Source organism: Lonchura striata, chromosome 7, assembly GCF_046129695.1.
Source record: "Lonchura striata isolate bLonStr1 chromosome 7, bLonStr1.mat, whole genome shotgun sequence".
Classification (NCBI taxonomy): Eukaryota; Metazoa; Chordata; class Aves; order Passeriformes; family Estrildidae; genus Lonchura; species Lonchura striata.
In genome coordinates, this window is record NC_134609.1 from 13,747,769 (window position 1) to 13,763,846 (window position 16,078).

At 43.6% G+C, this 16,078-nt stretch overlaps 1 protein-coding gene across 8 annotated transcripts in view; it reads right to left on the bottom strand.

Annotated features, from left to right (window-relative positions):
- Positions 1 to 16,078, bottom strand: part of PAX2 (paired box 2) — an 82,776-nt gene that overhangs the window by 29,578 nt on the left and 37,120 nt on the right. The window lies entirely within an intron of this gene.

Here is a 16,078-nt window from a genome sequence, read left to right on the forward strand (position 1 = left end):
AGGAAGCAGTATCAATACCTTTCCCAGTTCCCTTTTATTGGCAAGGGAAACCTCTCTTTTAAATCATAAGAATCTTAACAAACAGCTTGAGAGGCAAACCATGGTCTCAATCACTGTGTCCCTCACAAAGGCACACATTGCTGTCAGTGTGGTCAGGCCTTGCATATGTGACAGGAAATATCTCTCCTCTGAGGGACAGGGAGTACACACAGTGAATGTTCAGAGCAAACTCTCAACACAAGACATAGAAATGCTCCACGGGTGTCACAGAAGTATTCTGACAGATAACAAGGAAATGCTGTGCCAAAGAACAACAGAGCAAACTTAACTACATCTGACACAGGGAATATGTCCATTAAATAATTCCAAAACAAAGAGACATTCTCAGGTCTGGAAGCCACAAAGACACCAAAATGTACTAGTAGCACAAAGTAGCATAATTCATTACTTCTCTGGCTACAACTGACAGACAGAGCTCTTGTTCAGAGTGGGACAGAACCATCTCAACAAATAACTCAGAAGTATTGCGACATAGGGACATCTTTATGGCACAGAAACATCTAGGAAGCTGTGTAGCTACCACACAAACATGGAGATACTGCTCTCTTTTAGGGAAGGGGCTGTTACCATCCCTATGACATATCTGCCTGCAGTGTCATGGGGCCCTGATCTCAGCTGGGCCCTTGCAGCTCTACCAATAAAAATCACAGTAATAATAAAAGCGATTGTGACTGGCATGAGAACTGCCAGCCAGGTGACACAGCAGAACCCATCTAATTGTCAAAGGCTCTGAGGGAAGCACAACTGTCTGATGCAGTGATGCTGAGCTGGCTGCTGCAATGCTGTCCCTCTGCACCAGCAAGACGACCCTGTCCTCTCTTGCAGCCTGCCTGCACCACCCCTGCTGGGGTGCTCAACTCAGAGCAGCCTTCTCCCCCTCCCTGAGCATTTGTGGATACATGTGCTGCCCCTTCCCAGATCACACTTTTGTGTTAAGACTGCTCTTTCCCTTTTTCTGGTTTCTCTTCTCTTTTTCCCCCTCTGATGTGTTCCCGTGTCCCCATGCAGCTGGGCCTGTCAGACAGCTCTTCTGTCCATCCCGGGGGGCTTTTCCCCACACTGCCAGTTGTTGCAGTTTCAAACTCAATTGTTCTCCTCGGTGCTGAGGCAAATGGAGTCATTAATTACCTTCTATCGGCTGGGCCGGGTTCAGAACACGATCGATAGCCAGTGCTTGTCATTCACGGCAGCCAGCCCTGTGCAGACCCTCCTGCTGCACTCAGTGCAACACGAAGGACCCCAGCACTAGCAGAGCTGGCCTTCAAACCCTGGTCTCAAGCTCCTGCTGGGAATAGCAGACCTCCTGCATCTGTGTCTGAACTGACCCCCAGCCAAGAGAGAGACCGAGGACAAGGACCTTGTCCTGAGGTAGTGGGCCACACATTTGCAGATGGCCAGGATTGTCTGATACTCATTTCCTGATCCACACAAGCTGATCCAGTCTAGTTGTCACAATGTTTTCTAGAGACATTGTGTGCATCCTCAGTAATTATTCAGTTAATAATGTACTCCCCCCAGTAAGGATAAGCACAAGGACTGGCAGTCCTAATTTGGTGATCTTTTTGCCTATGTAACTTTCTTGTCCTACTAGTTAGAGATTTGGAAAAGGAAGACTGTAAATTTTGGTTTACATTTTCTTCCAGGAGAAATCTTGTGGTCTTTTAGACAGTGTGAAAGAAGAGTTCATCTCTAGATGGGTCAGTTCTGTGTTTTAGCATGTAGTAGTGTTGCAAAAATTCTGAGTGCTTTAGTTGTGATAACTGGTGAGGAGAAAGATGAACCTCAAATTCAGATGGGAAGGATGCTAAGTGAGTGCAGAATAGAGATGATGGAGCATGGAAGGGGCTGGCAAGGTTCAGGAATGCATAGAGAAGGAACGTTACCAGGGATCTATGCTGCGATGGTGAAAGAAGATATAGTACAAGTTCAGGTTATGTACAGTATCTTGCAGAAATAGAGATAGTGGGACATAAATACTGGAGGATTATCACCTCAAGGAAGACCATCACCCTTCATGAACTCCACAGTTGTTCAGATTCCCGTGTCCATTTGCCTCAAGGGAATCCACAAACCTGAATTTCAGTATGCTAATTGATAGTACTGTGCTAGTCCATGTGTCTCTGTAGTTTAAGTGTGTCAGCAACACATAGACTGTGGGTATTTATTTCTTACATGCTCAGGCTTAAAGCAGAAAGGCTCAGAAACAGATTTTATGTTTTGAAATTAGGGTATAGCTCACATGAGGAACTGGTGAGTGAGGAAGGCTGCTCATGCAGGGAAATGAGTGTGCCTGACTGAGGAAGAGTGAGATGTGTGCTGGTGCCTGACAGCAGTGCTTTTAACACAGGGGTTGTATGACTGAGTACCCTAGATGGAGCAGGGCTTTCATGAGAAATGGCAGTTCTCAGTGAGAATGTAAATGTAATGAATTGTGTGTGCAAATGTGTAATGAAGTGTGTGCTCAGATGTGTCTTGGATTATCATGGAGCATGCAAAATGCATTTAAGGAAGTGAGTGTGTATATGCATATGAAAATCATATGTATTTACTACTACATCTAAGTGTATGATTGCAAATTTGGACAAGAGCATCCGGGAAACTAAGTCTGTGTTGGATAGTAAAAATCAGCGCATCCAGCCTTACTGAAAATGCCAGCAAAAGTCTTTCCAGGTGTTGGGATGCAAGCAGCTGTCTCAGATGTGTGTACAACATGTACTACAGCATGTGTGGGTGTGCAGGTAAGGGGTTTAGCCTAGGTAGTAGTTTCCTAGATCCAGTATCTCTTACTAGTGCTATTAGGTTTGTCTGTTAGACAAATAGAAATGCAGCTGCCTCTAGGATCCAGTACACTGGCTTTGTTTACATTGACAGAGTAGCAATTGGCACTCTCACCCAGTGAGCCAGATCCTCTGGTCAGTGTAAATCTGTAAGTCTCTTATATTCAGTGCTTATACTTATTTACATCCTAAAAGTTATCAGAAGGTTATCCTGATAACTGTTGTGGTGTCCACAACATTGCCTTTAGTGCAGCATCCTTGGGTATAGCTGCTGCTGCAGGGCAGCAGGGCTCCAGAAGATATGCTTTCCCTCTGCCAGAGAAGGTGATGCTCTTAGCATCACTGGCATGACTTAACTCTCTTCTCTCATCTTCCTAAGCGTGTTTGCTGGGGAGCTACTTCTTGGCAGGACCCCCCTTGGTGACCATATAAAAAGGGGTGGCTTTTGTTAGCTCCAAAGGACAGAAGCAACACAAAAAATTACATCGCATGCAGCCCTAACTATGCTTGTTTAGAGAAACTGCTTGCATTTATGAAGTCTTTGGTGCGGAAAGCAGGGTTGCAAATGACTGCATCAGAGCGACAGTAAAGGCCATTAATTTCCTGTTATGTTTTCCTGTGTTGGGGGCTTTATTAATTTAATTTTACACTGTCGAACAACAGCGAGCGCTGACACCGCCACACTTGGAGGGTTTTTTTTTTTCCTCAAGCAGTGCTTTGCCTGACATGGAAATCAACACTGCTATCAGGATTGCTAGACACAAAGCAGGGAGCCCAGAGCTGGACTGTCACCATCTAGTTTCACCTCCCAGTTTGTGGGAATCCTTGAGGTTCTAGTGGAGAGCACTGAGAGAACACCAGCATATAGACTCAGCAGATCTGGGTCAGACAATGGACACCTTAATGCACAGTCTAGAAATACGAATTCCTCTTTGCTTGGTTCCATTGGCTTGGTCCCCCACAAATATGCCTCTTAATTTCCTTCTGTTTCCCTTGCTCTACACTTTCCCTTCCTTTCTTTCCACCTATTTTCCCCTCATGTACACTTTTACCTTAATCTCATCAGTCAAAGGAGTCTGCTGCCCCTGAGCCAGATACTTGTGGATCATGTTATTGGAAGCTCTTCTGAGTCAGCACTAAACCAGTATTCAAGCAGAGTGTTTTTAGAGCTGCCATTTTTGACGTGCCATAAAACAAAGGCTCCAATCACTCAGAGTCATTAAAATTCCCATGGCATTTTTTGCAAGAGTGCAGACATTAACCTGGCTGTCCTGAACAAAATCCAGCCTGAGTGATTACCCACAGCATATCTTAATTCTCCTGTGGTTTCATTTGGACATGGCACAGCAAAATTTCACAGTTGATGCTCTGTATTGTTCAACATCTGCCATGGTCCACCTGAGAGTCAGCCACATTTTAGTAGAAAATGAGATCTTAAGAATGGGAAGGTTAATAGACAACATATGATACAAGATGGATAATTATGAAATGCCATGCAATAAAAGAGTTACAGGCTTGCAATAGGCAGCAATTTGCTTGAAATATCACCATGCAAAATATTTTTTTGAATCTTTGTTCCTATAATAACTGTAAACCATTTAGTAGAATAATTTGTCATCTTTGTGCATAAGGTCACATGAAGGCCATTATAGGTTCATGAAGGAACCTATACTGATGTGACCTCTATAAAATGTATATTGCAGATATGTTGCAAATTGTAAGAGGTAGACTCCAAACAAAAGAGGGCCCAGCCATGGGCAACAATCAGTTTCACAAACAAGTGAGGTGTCTGCAGAAAAGACCCATGAGTATATTTGAGGATTAGCTAGTGGAGTATTGTTTTTTGTTTGCTAGGATTTAATAAAGTTGTCCCAAACTCTAGAACAGTTTTGATCTTCTTGGAAGGTCAACCCTTCTGTTCAAGGCATACCTCTTCTCAGACTAGATGCCAAAAGCCAAAGCAAAAGAACACCAGGTAATTTGGGAAACCAGGCATGGAAGTATACCTGTCCTTTATAACAGCCTTTTCTAGAGATTTAAGAAAGGTGTAGAAGGCACTCAAGGTTTGATGAACATTTCATAATAATAATCACCTCATTAAGGTTTAATCAGATGTCTAAAAATCTGTTCCAATGCAGATCCCCTAGCTTAAAAGCATAATAGCTCCTCTGACCAAAAAAAATAGGCAGGACCAAAGAGAGAAAGAAATCCTGACCTGATGCACATCCAAAAGGAAACTGTGATATCCATGACCTGGTTCCTATTCTGGCACTGTACTCATATGTGTTTCGTGTAGCTGTTGACCTCTGTGGGAAGAGGCCTTTGTACCTTGATCCTCTTGGGATGTAAGCAGCCAGATGTTTGGATGAATGAAGGAAAAGTGAAAGGAAAATGTGGATCTAGGCATTATTTTTAGGCCCCTTAACAAAAGTCTGACATTTTAAAGGGCCTTAAGATTGGCATTAATTGCATTTGACACCTATTTAAAGCATCCTTTATTTTATCTGATTGATTCTTGAAAAAATCACCTTCAAAGAGTTATGGATAGAGACAGACAGAAGACAGTACATATCCGGTGTGTGTTAATAGATAGATACAAATATGTATCTGTAACTGCTTCTTTCCAGCCAGCTACTACTAACAGAGTTGTCCTTCATATGCAATATCCTAGAGATTAGTTTAGCCTCTGCAGGCCAACACAAAATGCTGTTTTATCAGGTCTTGCTTGGCAGCTACTTAGATACCCGGAGTCCTGAAACTCCTGAAAGCATCATAAAACGTTCACAAACTGTATTTCTTTAATGCAAGGTCTGGTGACAAAATTAAACACAGTTTTTTCTTTCTTTCTTTCTCCCCTCCAATCAAATTACCTCCTTGCCCCTCATCTATCCAGTCAAGATTCTCACGGGTTAATCGCTTGGTGGGATCTTGTTGTTCCCCCAGGACCCAGTGAAACAAGGCTAGAGGATCTGATACTATCACTCAGGAAAGTAAAGGGTTTCTGCTTTCCTTCCAAACAGCAGGAGCAGCAGCTCCCATTTTTGGAAGCAGAGGTTTCTGTGGGCCTGACTGAGAACAAGGTGCTTAGTGTTTTCTTTTAGCACAAGAAGACACTGCTCTATAGGAATTATTTACATCTATGAACAGCAAGCGATGCTTAACGTTACTGATGTAGACTTGGGAGTGCAGAGATAGCCAAATTAGGAGCTAATTGATGCACTGGGGATTGACTCTTGGGCCCCCTTGGCTGCTGGATGTGATCACGAAGAGAAAGAAAGAAAGGAAGAGAGCAGGAGCCATCCTCCAGCCAATGCCTCTCTAAAGGTTGGGATTCCTGAGGCCGCTTCTGTCTAGTGCTGTCAAGGTCAGCAGGTTCAGGTTCACTGAACGGTCAGGATGGTTTGAATTACTGGCAGTGCCTGCCGATTCCTCCGCTGATCGTGATCCGTCTTCCAGCACCAGCTGCGGGATGATGCTCCCCAGCCATGTGCTGTGCACGGTGTGGGGCACAGGGAATGTCAGAGAGGCAGATGCTCTTGTTGAAAGGATAAGTTTGTAGGAAGATTTAAGGACCCAAGGCAATGCTGAAGAAAGGCACATGCTCCAACCAATGAGCATGTGGAGACTAGGTTTCTAGAAACAGCCACTCTGATCAATTTTTATTTTACCTGGATAACTGAACATTAGTATGTGCAAGTCTTTATATTTAAACAACACTGCTTGGACATTTTCTTCCCAAACACACGTAGCTGTGTGACCAGGCTAAAAGGCAGGATAGTCAGCATGTTCCTACAAGGCAGTCTGCAAGAGAGTGCCAGAAGGTGCTCAGAAAGCTGACTGCCAGTGTGCCCCACAGCAGGTAGTCTTGGAGCCACTGAAGAGAGCTCACCAGAGCAGGTGAGGAAAGCCATGTCTGCAGATGTATGAGTTTGCATAGCCAGGCTGCCAGTGTCACAGATGTGTGGCTGAGTGCCTACATGTGTGTGTGTGTCTATATTGTACAAGTGCCATCCAAGCAGCCACAGCAGCAGTGATAGCAGAAGTAAGTATGTGAGAAAGACTGTGGCAGGAAAGAGCAACAAGAGGGATTTAGAAGACAACAGGGCTGTGTAGAAGTAATGTCTAGTGTTTTTCTCAGCTGAGAACATCTCCACAGGCATTCTTTACCTGCTTTTGTTGGAACTGCCCTACAGAGAAATCTGGCCCTCTCAATCTGTAAACTGAAGTGCTTACTCTTGCTTCTTATTCTGGGCTCTGTTGTGTACCTCTGTGAGTCAGTCAGCTCCTGGTGCAGTCACTCCTGTGCAACAGCTATGGATACGCAGCTTTTATACTCAGACCTCTGTGTCTGCTTGCCACACACATTTCTACACCTGTTGAAAACTCTGTGTAGGGCTGAGAATGCAAGGGACTGCCCATACCTGATGCCCATACACTGTGCCTCTTGCACAGCACCCTCAGTGCTCACCGAGACATGGAAGAGATCAGGGTTAATGTCATGCAACTTGCTTCTCAGAAGAGAAGTCCCCATCTCCTCTAAGCTTAGCAAAGGTCTTCTAACGAGCTCTGTGTAGCTTGCTCTAGGAAGTACATTGTGCCTACTGTCACCTGCCTTCAACTCCTCTCCCAGTTCCCTCTTCCACTGCAGCAAGGGGCTATGGCAAGAAGGGTCAGAAATAGTGCCCAGTATCATGCTGGTTTACATTAATGAGATACACACAGTGTAATCCAGCAATGGAATCAGCTCTACAAAGGGAGGTAATAGCAGGCTGCCATGAGCAGAGCAGCTCAGGTAATTGGTTTATCTATCTAGAAGCAGTAGTAGCAATCTCTGCACAGACAGAGTAGCAGTAAAGTCTCTTCCTTAAGGCTATTTCCTTTGTCTTTTCAATTGCTTGCACATCCATGTGAGATAGAGAGAGAGAGAGAGAGAGAAAGAGCTAGAGAGAGAGAGAGGGAGAAATGTTAATTTGTGAATTAATGGCTTTTCTCTGCGGAATTGTAAATTCAAATGTCACCTCACAGGGTGACACTACGCTGGGCTGCTGAGGAAGCAATGATAAGATCCCCCCCATCCCCATGCCGACATATACCCATGCCCCTCCCCTCCCTGAAAGATAGCTACGAAGTGGAACATGCTACTTTTAATTTGCAGTAACACCACAGCAGAGGGATGCAAGAATGACTGCTTTCCAACCCTCCCTTCCACAACAAGCTGGGCCACATCTTTCCCTCTCTACCTCTACCTCCTTCCACCCCCTCTTCAACCCCTCCCATTTTAAACTGTGTCCAAGACAACACATTATCTCAACTCCCCCCACCCTGAACTAATCAAAGGATGAGCTAAGGGAGGGCTCTTTAGAATGGATGCCTCTGCAACCCTCTCCTCTCCTGCAATAATCAGGTGAATTAATGACCCTGAAGTTAAAGTGAGCGCTGATACTCAGGCGTTGTGCAGCGTAGGGGAGAAAGCCTTCATTGTTTTCGAGCAGGAGGCGGGCAGCAGCAAGGGAGATTCATGGATGGAGATTGAATATGCAATTTTCTTTCACCTTGCCAAGAGCTGCCCCTGGGCTGTGCCTGGCCTAAATTTTTTTTTTTCCTCTTGCCATCTCTGCCTTATCCGGCCCTCCCACCTCCCTTCCATTCTTTCCAGAAAATTACCTTCAAAATTGATTTCCACTTTTACAAACAAATATAATGGGAACATGAGGGGGGAAAAAAATCTTGGGCTGTGATGAATTAGGGCTGTCAGGTGCTTCCAAGTCTCCTTTGTTTTTGTTTTACTGCCTGTTAGGTTCTTTGTTTTTCCAGCAACTGGGAATAATGCCCCTGCCCACACAGTCCACATGGTCCATGGCTACCTTCACAGGATATGGCCACCACCTGATGTCATCACTGTGTTATCCCTGCTCTCCATCAGAGTGAGCAAACAGCCACTGCTAACAGGCTGCCCTGGCCCTTCACACCAGGACAAAACTGATCCCATGGAGACACTGCATGTCCCAAACTGCTGGTGATCTGGGTCCTACAGCCCAGGTACAGGTCTGTTGATTTGCCTTTGATCTTCTTCACCCTTCTCCTCCAGTTTTCCCTTGCCTTATTCAGCTGATGGACAGATTCCAGCTCTCCCTTGTTCTGACAGATCAGCCTGGGTCATTGGCATGTCACCGTGACCCATGTTTTGTCTCAGTGCCATGTCACCTTGATTCCCCGGTAGTATTGCCCTTATGTCTCATTGCCATGTCACTTGACCCCAAACCAGTGTCATCTCTCACTGGTCATGGCATCCTCATTCACTCTTATACCAACAACCCTCTAAAATACCATTTGCCTGCACATTGCCAGCAATTTCTGATTCCTTTTGCAGTTGATTCTGTCATCCACTATGCATTAACCTGGACCCTCATGGATTCAGACACCATGCTCCCTCTGACTCCCATACTCTTAACATCCATGAAAACATGTAACAGTCACCACCATGACTGCAGGCAGACCCAATGTAAAACTCATCTAAAGTGAACAAGAAGATCCAGAGAAGCAGGATCTAGTGAAACTGAGGAGCAGCCTTTGCACAGGTAGAACCATGGAGGAGGCAGAGACACTGGGAGGAGTGGTAGCTGCCTGACTCCTGTTGACATGTGAGCTTCAGCAACTACTCCCAAGAATGAGTCAAAAAGTGGAAAAAGATTTAACCACAAACTAAATACCCATAAACAGTCAGAAAAGCACACACTCATGGTACTCCCACAAATAAATGCAAAGAAAAGCTCTATGCATAAGTAGCACCCACAAAACATAGCAAATTAACATTAAAGACACAAGAATGCAAACTGAGACACACAGAGGTACTAATGTAGGTGCATGTCAATTAAATGTAATTTCTGAATAAACAACTTACAAAAGTATATGTACACTAACTAAATGAAAACCTGTAACTCAAAGTAATTTCCTTAAACATGTACAGAATAAAATAATGTAAACAAATACAAAATATTTACATAAATAAACAGCCTTTATACAGGCAAGAATAACCAATATGTGTATATATAAATATATATATATATATAACATACACACAAATATATAACCTCAATGCAAATACACATCTGTACAAACTATATACAGAAGTGCACAGCACTAGCAGGCTACATATTCATATCCAGCAATCACAAAGATAGATTTATACTCCAAGTATATAACAACATATACACTCAGAATATACATACAAATATACAACATTCACATATATGCTCAAAATGTGAATACAAATACCTCGCATTCATAAAAATACATAGCACTAATACTGAGCCTTCATGCCCAAACATCCATATGATCCACAGTATCCATCCTCCTACTAGGCAATATTATACACAGTTTAACATACACATTTTCTAGGTCTCCACAGGCATGCACAAAAATACAGGTCCAACCTGCCACTCACCCCAGTACATAAGCACAGATAAGTAGAGACCAGTGATCCTAACACAGAAATACAAAAAACAAACAGACATGCAGGATTTGTTCCTGATTTGAGACACAAATACACAATCAGAGATGCACACAAGTACAACTGAAGCCAGACCAGCTTGTCTTCAGAGAATACCAGTCCCTGCCAAACTAAGCAGCACCATAAGCTTAGGAAGCAGGGCATTCTGTCCAAACTGCTTTCTGTGATGCAAGCTGTTAACTCTCCCTTACCTGAATTCCTCCCGAGCAATGCATATTCCCCAAACCCTCAGCATGTGTGCAGACATGCTCACAGAAAAACACATATCCTGTTTTTCCTGCTTACAGACTGACCTCCAGATTCCTGGTGCAGCAGCCCACATTTCTATCACTGCTATGCTGCTTATTCATTGTCTTCTGCTTCATCCAGTTTCCCCCTCCTCTGTTTTCCTATACATACTATCCCTTTTCTGACATCCTCCTGCAGTTTATTTATAGAGGTGCAGGATGAGTAGCAGGTGCTTTTCTTATGTCCTTCCAGGGGTCTCGCTAGCCAAAGACCTTCAGGAGGGAGAAGTGGTGATTACTTAGAATAAACTCCCGCTTCAATTTATATTTTCATCTAGAATGGCAGGGAGTGTTGCCTAGACTTGTGTGTATAAACACAGTGACCCTGGTTCCCTGTGACTGCTCCTGTTTGCAGAGATACACCACTGCTGCAAGCTGCCTGCCACTGGAAACTCAGCTGTGCTGCATAAAACAGTCCCAGAGAAAGTAGGAGAAAGACATTGTGAGAGTGTGAAAGACTCCAGAATCTGCTCAGCCCATCTGCACATCCATAAACTGCTGTGTGTACACCCCACAACTCTGTGTGCTGGTTGGAACATGGGGTTAGCACCTGAGGCAATATAACTGCATGTGTCTCCAGTGTCATTAAGACTATTGCTGACCTGCAATAAAGCAGTCATATAGAATAACACAAACAAGTCAGCTGTGGTGACAAAAAATCACACTGTGAAACACTGCAGGCTTGCCACAGACATTAGTGCTGTTCCATCACCTGCAGGAGGACATCCAAACACACCCTGTTGTTTTCAACAGTTATTAGGGTTTGAGGAGAACAGACATATACCTAATAAGCCCAGAGATGAACATACATCAGGCCATGACACAGTCAAGTGGAATGATTCACTTATATTCGTAGCAAACATATGCAGCCAGCATAGAAAAATGAATGAATGCATTTCCCCAAAGGACAGTTCTGGGTTAGACCTCTGCTCTGGTACAAGTCCAGCATAAGCAAAGCATCACCATACTGCAGATGACAGCATAAGCACACTGTATGTTCTGAAACTACCCCAGTATGCTCTGGAACACTAATATCACACTTCATGAAAACACACCATTCTGAATATGGTGCTGCAGTGACATAGCTGTATTGACTGTCATAGCCAGTCTGTTTCCAACCAACACGTTATATCAGCTGCAGTACAACTCTATGAATTGCAGTGACATCACAGTAGAAACTGCACCAGTGAACCAACAATTACCATGTTGAAACAACCTTACTGCATGTCACGATGCAAACATACCACAAGAAACAATTCACAGCAGCTCCTGTGGAAAGTGTAATGGCCTTGAGTGTAATGGGGCAGCAGAGCAAGTAGTGATACAGTTAATCTCATCATTAGTGTCACAAACCCACAACCCATAGTGATAGCTACAACAGGATAACCACAACCAAACTGCCTGCAAACACTGTGTGCCACTGACAGTGACACAGTCATCTGAAATGTCATAGCTACGTCTCTCAAACTCTATTATCCCTGCCACTCTGAACAACACAAATGGGATCATATTTGCAGTGGCATACTCAGCTGCTGTATATCTGCTCAAAAACACATTACACAGCTCTCTGCTCTGTGTTACTTTCCACTTGAAGAAAATTTTGAACTCAAGTCTTTAAAACAGTCTATGTCCTGGGGCAGTATTTTAAAAAACAACTTTCAGCACTGGGACTGTCACAGATATCCCTGCTTCACACTCCACCAGAAGGAGACATTTTTAATTTCCCAGTACAAAAATGAGATCACAGCAAAGTAGAAAAAGTCCCAAACTAAGTAGTTTCAAGACCCTGCTCTGCACTCAGAGTCCTCCCATTTGGAGTGAGAAAGAGAAAACCACCTGCAACAAATGCACTGATTTTCAGCAGAGGGTGTTGTGGCAATAACAGTCAGAAAATTATATGAGCATAACCAAAGAGAATGGCAGGCCTATCCTATAGCTCCAGTATTAACAGCACAGATGCTCCTACAGATAGTGGGTAGCACCCTGTTCAGCATAGCCCAATCCCATTTGAAGAGTATGGTGAACCATCTGCACTGATACACCTAATTCTTCTTGGAAAACACCATCAGATCTGTAGAAATCTTGGTGACTCCTCATTGTTCCCCTGCACTGACACAGCCCTGCATTACTAGGCATCAATGTAACTCACTCTAATCATCAAAATGACAAGTGAAGAATGGGAAGGAGAGACTTCTGCCTTCTCAGGTTTGCTCCCCCATCTCTGCTGGGGATTCCTTTACTGGAAACAGCCTGAGTATTATTGCCATTTACAGTAGCAATCACTCCGTCCTCTCCTCTCCCACAAACCTAGTGCTGATATTAGCACTGATCACACTAACAAGCCTTTGGGTTTTATTACTACTGATACTAATAATACTGGACACATTACGTCTGCTCCCACCAATAACAGGCTGCAGATATGATCCCTGCTAATGCCGATAATACTGGGGGATATTATCTCTGCCATTGTCAGCACTGCAGATATTATTACCAGTAATGCTGTCAAATGCTACAGATACTGTCAAGGACCAAGATTAATAATGCTGAGAATGTCACAGCACCAACCTCACTGGAAGTTGAATCCCAAATTAGAATTTAGGTTTAGATAGGAAGTCTGTTTGCAGCCCATTATAGAAAGAAAGGACTGTGTCTCATAAGAATGGTTTTTTAAAATTGCTGAAGTTTCACCTAGCTGAAGATGCTGTGGTATGCTGGCAGCAGCTAGATATACTCTTTTCCTGTTATCTAATTATTTATCTATATCCATCTGTTTATCTTCCTATCTATTTATCTGTCTTTTGCTTTCTCTGCATTTCTCCTTTTCTTCTCCTTGTACAGTGCTCAAGACTACAATATGAAAGATACTAAGTTTTTGTTAGTGCCTCTGAGTTACTTCAGTTCTCATTCTTTTAGCTGTCAATTAAGGGGTTATGAAAAAGCAGAAATAGTTGTATATTTTTCCCCTTTGTCCTTCTGGACATTATATTACTGCATCTTAGTCTGACAATGACCCTGCTGAACCTGGTTGGCCTGCCATCACAGAGCACTACAACGCTCAAACCATGAAGAGCCAGGAATTCATGTTTTCTGATGCAACTTGATAGTGTAAGACCCTCACTAGTCCTGAGAAAGTCATTACATGCTGCAGGGTGACCTCTGCCTTTGGAAGATGTTGGGTGTAAGGTCAGATGGAAGTTACAGCTCCATTGCCAATGCCCACAGAGCACAAGAAATGGCACACAATGTGCTACACAAATGATGGTGAACTTTTTTAGTCAAATTATTTTCAAAATTGCAGGAGACCAACTCTATCGAAGTCAGAAGTTTTGCAATCCCTGGTTATAAACTGAAACAAAACTGTAATTTGGTCTTTACAAGGCAAATCCTGATCATCTGTTCTTGGTATTCACCTGAGGATGATATATTGAGTTTTGAGGAAAGACTCATGGCCAGACAGTTCCTTGTTGTGACTAGTAGACACTCAGAGCTGCTGCCCAGCTAGCTCTCTCTCTAGCATACATAGCCCAGGCCACCCTTGCACTTGCAACTTGGTCTATCTGGTAGGTTGGGATTCCCACTCTTCCCTCTAACTCCCTGTTAACACACCTGGCTGTCAGCGTCCATCTCTGGGCCTACCTCATGCATCCGTCTGGCTCCTTCTGTCCAGCTCGGGAGTTCTGCTACATCATCTTGACACATAATTATCTCTCCTCTTCCTAATCATCTGTGCTACTGTCTAATGTAGGCACCAGCTGCAGCAAGGAGGACCTGGGGGAGGGGGTGTGCTCACATAGAAGCTTCCCTGTCTTTCTCCCACCCTGTTCCCCCCAGCCATCACAGAGGTTGCTAACAAGGTTTTCAGAACTGGTGATTCAGGAACAGCTTTGTACTTCCCCTTTCTGCTGAACTGCATTCCTCACAGAGGAATCCTTGCAGCAGAGCTGGTCCAACAGAGCGGAAAGAAAGAGCAGTGCTGCTTCTTCTGCCTCCTTTAGGGAAGAACCACTCCCTAAATGCTTGAAAAGTAGATGTGCAAAGCTCACAAGGGTTTTTCAGTGTGAGAATAAAACCAGCCATTAAGAAAGAAACTGCAAAAAAGTGTTCAGAAGCTCTGGGAAATACTGAGAAGGTGTATGCATCCAGCATGAATATGAAAGAATATTCACATTATATCTCTTGACAAACTTTTCCTACTCCCCATCTCAACTAAAAACAATCAGAATGTTCACAGCAACAGAGGAGACTGCCCAGGAATGAGTGCAGGTCACTGGCTTTGCAAAATTTCCCTTTGGACCCTTCTAACCTTAGGAGTCAGGCCCACAAACAGAGATATTTTTCAGAATTTCTGAAGGCCAGTGTGAGCCCAGATAACTCAACTCATAGTTAGAGATGTTCAGCAACTAGATGGTAGTCCCATATGAGCCTTCTCTGGGTCAGGAGCACAATGTGTCCCCGCAGCAGATATCTGGGATGGTAGGATTAAGGCTTTTATCTAAGGCAGTTGCAATCATGTCATGTAACTGCCACCTAAAACTCTGAGAGCTAAAGACAAGCAACATCTGCAGGATTGTCTGGTTGGTACCTTTTTGATTCCTAGAGGGATATGTGGGCACTTGGCCAACAACAAGGAGCTGCATAGTGTCACTTGCCTAAATCAAATCTGGAATGAATTAAGGACAGACACAAAGAATAGTTCTTACTGTCAATAAATCGTTGTGAAGTGTCACAGTCTTAGATGGCTGCTCTGTTGTTTCTGTGTTTAATTGTACTGTTCCAAAGAAAGCTCAGGTTCTGAGGCTGGAAGTGACTGTGTAGCTGCATCTAAAGTGGGATGATCTTTCCAGGTATAGCCTGAATAGTAGCTAAAGCCGGATTGAAGAGCTTAATTTCTAATGAGATATGGAAGCACCATGTTGAGAGATGGTGATCACCACACTGGACTGTATGAGAACAGGGATTCACAAAACCCCCAAATAACTGCCAGGAGATCTGCACAACCATTAGAGAAACATGTCATTCAGTTTGAAATGTCAGTGTTTCCTGTATATGTAATGATGGCAAATGCTGGAAAGGTTTGCAATACTTGTCTCTAATTCCTGACATTTTTTGACTTTGAGGCATTGACTTCCATTGCTGCACTTTTTTCTTAGCTGGGCCCTACTGCCATCTAGCTGGGAAATGGATCTTCCTCTGGGGCCCCAATCCAATTTCCAATGACATCAGCAAAAATCTTCCCACTTGCTTTAACAGAAGCTGGATTGGGATTGGGTCCTTGCATCTAGTTTTACTTTGTATAAAGGAGAAAGAGATCATGATGACTGCCTTTTATTCTTAGGACTACTGTGTTTATTTGGATCAAAAACTTACAGATGTGAATCTCACCAGAACCAATACTGAGAAAATTACTAGCAAAACCTCAAAATGCAATATCCATCTCAGGAGAG